Genomic DNA, 6,526 nt, shown 5'->3' with positions numbered 1-6,526 from the left:
GTGAAGAGCACAGGGCACCAGTGGCGAATTTGCCAATCTTGGTGTTCTCTGGCAAATGCCAAACGTCCTGCACGGTGTTGGGCTGTAAGCACAACCCCCACCTGTCAGGCCCTCATACCACCCTCATGGAGTCTGTTTCTGACCGTTTGAGCAGACACATGCACATTTGTGGCCTGCTGGAGGTCATTTTGCAGGGCTCTGGCAGTGCTCCTCCTTGCACAAAGGCGGAGGAAGCGGTCCTGCTGCTGGGTTGTTGCCCTCCTACGGCCTCCTCCACGTCTCCTGATATACTGGCCTGTCTCCTGGTAGCGCCTCCATGCTCTGGACACTACGCTGACAGACACAGCAAACCTTCTTGCCACATCTAGCATTGATGTGCCATCCTGGATGAGCTGTACTACCTGAGCCACTTGTGTGGGTTGTAGACTCCGTGTCATGCTACCACTAGAGTGAAAGCACCGTGTAGTTTTCACATATTAACTTTATATTTCTGAACTCAGAATAAGTTGAGCATCCCAAAAATAATATGATCAATGTGATAGAACATTTATTTTAATTTGGCGATTTTCACCAAGTCCCATCTAATAGAGCTCCACAGTGGAGGTGTCATAATACCCATAAATCCTTGCGGTCAAACAGAGAAATGGTTCCAATTGTTTTGACATCACTCATTTTTCCCATAGGGGATTTTAGAAACACTTCAAAATAAGGGCTGTGTTTCGTGATAACCATATAAATCTCTCTCGAACAAGGTGACTTTTATCAATATATTCGGCTGTATTTACACTAGGCTACCTGGGGCAGCAGTAATTGGAAGGTTGCTGGATAAAATACCAGAGCTGGCAAGGTAAAACTTTATCATTCTGCCCCCGAGCAAGGCAGTTAACCCACTGTTCCCCGGGCGTCGAATACACGGATGTCGTTTATGGCAGCCCCCTGCACTTCTCTGATTCAGAGGGGTTGGGTTAAATGTGGAAGACACATTTCAGTTGAAGGCATTCAGTTGTATAACTGACTAGGTATCCCCCTTTCTCTTCCCTTTCAGATTCTAAAATGCTAATTAGCATCAATGTAGACATCAAATTTTATTGGTCACATGCACATGGTTAGCAGATGTTATTTCGAGTGTAGCGAAATGCTTGTGCTTCTAGTTCCGACAGGGCAGCAATATCTAACATGTAATCTAACAATTCAACAACTACCTAATACATACAAATCTAAGTAAAGGAATTGAATAAGAATATATACATATACATATATGGTTGTACAATCATGGAGTGGCATAGGCAAGATGCAATAGATGGTATAAAATACAGTATATACATATGAGATGAGTTATGCAAGATATGTAAACGTTATTAAAATGGCATTATTAAAGTGACTAGTGGTCCATTTATTAAAGTGGCCAATGATTTCAAGCCTGTATGTAGGCAGCAGCTTGTCTGTGTTAGTGATGGCTGTTTAACAGTCTGATGGCCTTGAAGAAGCTGTTTTCAGTCTCTCGGTCCCAGCTTTGATGCACCCGTACTGAACTCGCCTTCTGGATGGTAGCGGGGTGAACAGGTAGTGTCTCGGGTGGTTGTTGTCCTTTGATCTTTTTGGCCATCCTGTGACATCGGGTGCTGTAGGTGTCCTGGAGGGCAGGTAGTTTGCCCCCGGTGATGTGTTGAGCACGCACCCTTGTGGGGGATCAGCGAAGTGGAGGTGTTATTTCCTATCTTCACCACCCATCAGGAAGTCCAGGACCCAATTGCACAGGGCAGGGTTGAGACTCAGGGCCTCAAGCTTAATGATGAGCTTGGAGGGTACTATGGTGTTGAATGCTGAGCTCTAGACAATGAACAGCATTCTTACATAGGTATTCCTCTTGTCCAGATGGGATAGAGCAGTGGGCAGTGTGATGGCGATTGCATCGTCTGTGGACCTATTGGGGTGGTAAACAAATGGAAGTGGGTCTAAGGCAGGGGTGGGCCGACTTTTTTGGCTCGAGGGCCACATCGGGATTTTGAAATTCAACAGAGGGCCACATTTTTGGGGGGGACCAATTGTTTGTTAAAATCAATTAGCCATCGCAGTGCTAGCTGTGCCACCAGAGACTCTGGGTTCGCGCCCAGGCTCTGTCACAGCCGGCCGCGACCGGGAGGTCCATGGGGCGACGCACAATTGGCCTAGCGTCGTCCGGGTTAGGGAGGGTTTGGCCGGTAGGGATATCCTTGTCTCATCGTGCACTAGCAACTCCTGTAGCTGCCGGGCGCAGTGCACGCCAACCAGGTCGCCAGGTGCACAGTGTTTCCTCCGACACATTGGTGCGGCTGGCTTCCGGGTTGGATGTGCGCTGTCTTTAGAAGCAGCGCGGCTTGGTTGGGTTGTGTTTCGGAGGACGCATGGCTTTCGACCTTCGTCTCTCCCGAGCCCGTACGGGAGTTGTAGCGATGAGAAAAGATAGGAACTACTAATTTTTGGGGAGAAAAGGGGGTCTTTTTTTTTTGTTTAAACACAAAAAATAATACTTTAAAAAAATCAATTAGCGGTGGCCTCCCAAGTGGCAAAGCGGTCTACGGTGCTTGAGGTGTCACTACAGACCTTGGTTCGATCCCGGGCTGTGTCCCAGATGGCCGTGACCAGATGGCCCATGAGGTGGCGCACAATTGGCCCAGCGTCGTCCAGGTTAGGGGAGGATTTGGCAGGCCGAGATTTCCTTGTCCCATCGTGCTCTAGTAACTCCTGTGGCGGGCCGGGCGCATGCATGCTGACACGGGCGAAATGTGTATGGTGTTTCCTCTGACACATTGGTGTGGTTGGCTTCCGGCTTAGGCCAGCATTGTGTCAAGAAGCAGTGTGGCTTGGCTGGGTCGTGTTTCAGAGGACGCACGGCTCTCGACCTTCGCCTTTTCCGAGTCGGTATGGGAGTTGCAGCCATGGGACAAGACTGTAACTATCAATTGGACACCATGAAATTGGGGAGAAAAAAATCGAGACATTCATAAAAAATATATATATAATATGTCTCGTGGGCTGGCTTGAAGTGCCCGGCGTGCTGGATACGGCTTGCAGGCTGTGCTTTCCCCCCCCCTTGGTCTAGGGTGACAGGTAAGGTGCAGGTGATATGATCCTTGACTCTCAAAGCACTTCATGATGACAGAAGGGAGTGTCCCCACAAGCCATCTTGAAGCATGTGGGGACAGCAGACTGGGATAGGGAGAGATTGAATATGTCCATAAACACACCAATTAGCTGGTCTGTGCATGCTCTAAGGACGCGGCTAGTGATGACGTCTGGGCCGGCAGCCTTGTGAAGGTTAACGCGTTTAAATGTCTTAGTCACGTTGGCCACGGAGAAGGAGATTCCACAGTCCTTGATAGTGGGCCGCGTCGGTGGCACTGTATTATCCTCAAAGCGGGCAAAGAAGGTGTTTAGTTTGTCTGGAAGCAAGATGTCGGTGTCTGTGACGTGGCTGGTTTTCCTTTTGTAGTCTGTGATTGTCTGTAGACCCAGCCACATACGTCTCATGTCTGAGCCGTAGAATTGCGACCACTTTGTCTCTATACTGACATTTCGCTTGTTTGATTGCCTTGCCGAGGAAATAACTACACTGTTTGTATTCAGCCATATTCCCTGTCACCTTTCCATGGTTAAAAGGGGTGGTTCGCGCTTTCAGTTTTGTGCGAATGCCACCATCTTTCCACTTTTTCTGGTTAGGGTAGGTTTTAATAGTCACAGTAGGTACAACATCCCCAATACACTTCCTGAAAAACTCACTCACTAAATCAGCGTATACGTCAATATTATTCTCTGAAGCTACCTGGAACATGTCCCAGTCTGTGTGATCAAAACAATCTTAAAGCGTGGATTCCAAATGGTCAGACCAGCGTTGAATAGCCCTTAGCAAGGGGAAATCCTGTTTGAGTTTCTGCCTATAGAAAGGGAGGAGCAAATTGGAGTCGTGGTCAGATTTGCCGAATGGAGGGCGATGTATGCATTGGGGAAGTTAGAGTAGTAGTGATCCAGTGTTTTTCCAGTGCGAGTGCTACAGTCAATATGCTAATAGAATTTAGGTAGCCTTGTTCTCACATTTGCTTTGTTAAAATCCCCAGTTACAATAAATGCAGCCTCAAGATATATGGTTTCCAGTTTGCATAAAGTCCAGTAAAGTTCCTTGAGGGCCGTCGTGGTATCGACTTGAGGGGGGATATACACGGCTGTGACCGAGGAGAATTCTCTTGGGAGATAATACGGTTGGCATTTGATTGTGAGGAATTCTAGGTCAGGTGAACAAAAGGACTTGAGTTCCTGTATGTTGTTATGATTACACCATGAGATGTTAATCATGTAACATACACCCCTGCCCTTTTTCTTCTAGGTGGCTGTACCGACTCCAACAGCATATCCCAAGAGACACATTTTCAGTTAAACAGAGTATGTTACAATCCCTGATGTCTCTCTGGAAAGCAACCCTTGCCCTTATCCAGAGACTGGACATTAGCGAGTAATATACTCGGAAGCTGTGGGTGGTGTGCGCGCCTCCGAAGTCTGACCAGAAGACCACTCCGTCTGCCTTGCCTCTTCTCCAGTGGCGTTGTTTTGGGTCAGCCTCTGGAATCAGTTCAAATACCCTGGGTGGTTCGGCGAAAGGATCCGCATTGGGAAAGGGGTATTCCTGATCGTAGTGCTGGTAAATTGACGTCTCGCTGATATCCAATAGTTCTTCCCGGCTGTATGTTAAAACACTTGAGATTTTTTGGGCTAACAAGGTAAGAAATAATACATAAAAAAACTAAATACTGCAAAGTTTCCTAAGGACTAGAAGCGAGGCAGCCCCCCCTGTCGGCGCCATTACTAGTTAATCATGCAAAACTACAAATCCCTGCAAGCTCCTGAACCTCTCTAGCTGACACCTTTGCAAACAGGTGGTCTCAATAAAAACTTGCACAACACAGTTCACAGTGTTGTCAATTTAAAGAAATGTAGCTAATTTATGAATTACTACATTTAGGTAACATTAAATGGTTAATCCAGAGATTCTTACCTTTGTCTCGATTCGGGAGTAATTGGAACCATTTCCCTGTTTGACTGCTGGGTTTTATGGGTATTAGGGCTGTGGTAGTCTATGCAGTTGTAACAGGCTCGCTCCCTGTCCCGCCTCGATTTTAACCACACCCCTTTTCAACTCCCAATTTGTTGAACAATGTTACCAGAACAGATAAAACGATGAGCCAGATGTTTCACCGGATGTAAAAATCTGAAGCATCCGGTTGACCTTTCCACTCTCCACCAAATATGGTGAAGAGAGGAAGCCCAGTGGCCGGCAGAGCGATAAGATGGAGCGAGAGATTTTGACCGACATTCTGCTCATTTTCTCATCAATGGAACATTTGATCTCAATACAGTTGGTTAATCAAACTGTGACTGTCAGGTATAAACAATTATTTACAATCGAGGGGGAGGGGGTAATTTTAGCATTTTCTCTTCATGTGTATAATGTTTAGATTAGATTTTATTAGATTTACTGTACATTTCTAGAAAACAATGTCATTGTCAACTTCTCCCTCAGCATCTTTATTTACATCAGCATTGACGTTTAACATTTATGGAAGTTGGTCAAATTTTGAATTTGAATTTTGACAATCATATTTTCTAGAATCCAAAGGCATGATAAATGTGCACATTAAAGACCCAGTGCAGTCAAATGTGATTATCCTGTGTTTTATACACTACCGGTCAAAAGTTGACACACCTACTCATTCAAAGGTTTTTCTTTATTTTACTATTTTCTACACTGTACTATTAAATAACACACATGGAATCCTTTAGTGACCAAAAAAGTGTCAAACAAATCTAAATATATTTTAGATCCTTCAAAGTAGCCACCCTTTTGCCTTGATGACAGCTTTGCACACTCTTGGCATTCTCTCAACCAGCTTCATGAGGAATGCTTTTCCAACAACCTTGAAGGAGTTCTCACATAAACTGAGCACTTGTTGGCTGCTTTTCCTTCACTCTGTGGTCCAACTCATCCCAAACCATTTCAATTGGGTTGAGGTTGGGTGATTGTGGAAGCCAGGTCATCTGAGGCAGCACTCCATAACACTCCTTCTTGGTCAGATAGCCATTACACATTCTGAAGGTGTGTTTTGGGTCATTGTCCTGTTGAAAAACAAATTGTAGTCCCACTAAGTGCAAACCAGATGGGATGACATATCGCTGCAGAATGCTGTGGTAGCCATCCTGGTTCAGTGTGCCACGAATTCTAAATAAATCAATGTCACCAGCAAAGCACCCCCACACCATCACACACCCTCCATGTTTCACGGTGGAAACCACACATGCAGAGATCATCCGTTCATCTACTACGCATCTCATAAAGACATGGCGGTTGGAACCAAAAGTCTCAAATTTGGGCTCATCAGACCAAAGGACAGATTTCCACTGGTCTATTGTCCATTGCTCGTGTTTCTTGGCTCAAGCTAGTCTCTTATTATTGGTGTCCTTTAGTAGTGTTTTTTTTGCAGCTATTCGACTATGAAGG

This window comes from Oncorhynchus mykiss, chromosome 30, assembly GCF_013265735.2.
Source record: "Oncorhynchus mykiss isolate Arlee chromosome 30, USDA_OmykA_1.1, whole genome shotgun sequence".
In the NCBI taxonomy this organism is placed as follows: domain Eukaryota; kingdom Metazoa; phylum Chordata; class Actinopteri; order Salmoniformes; family Salmonidae; genus Oncorhynchus; species Oncorhynchus mykiss.
This window is presented reverse-complemented; position numbering follows the sequence as displayed.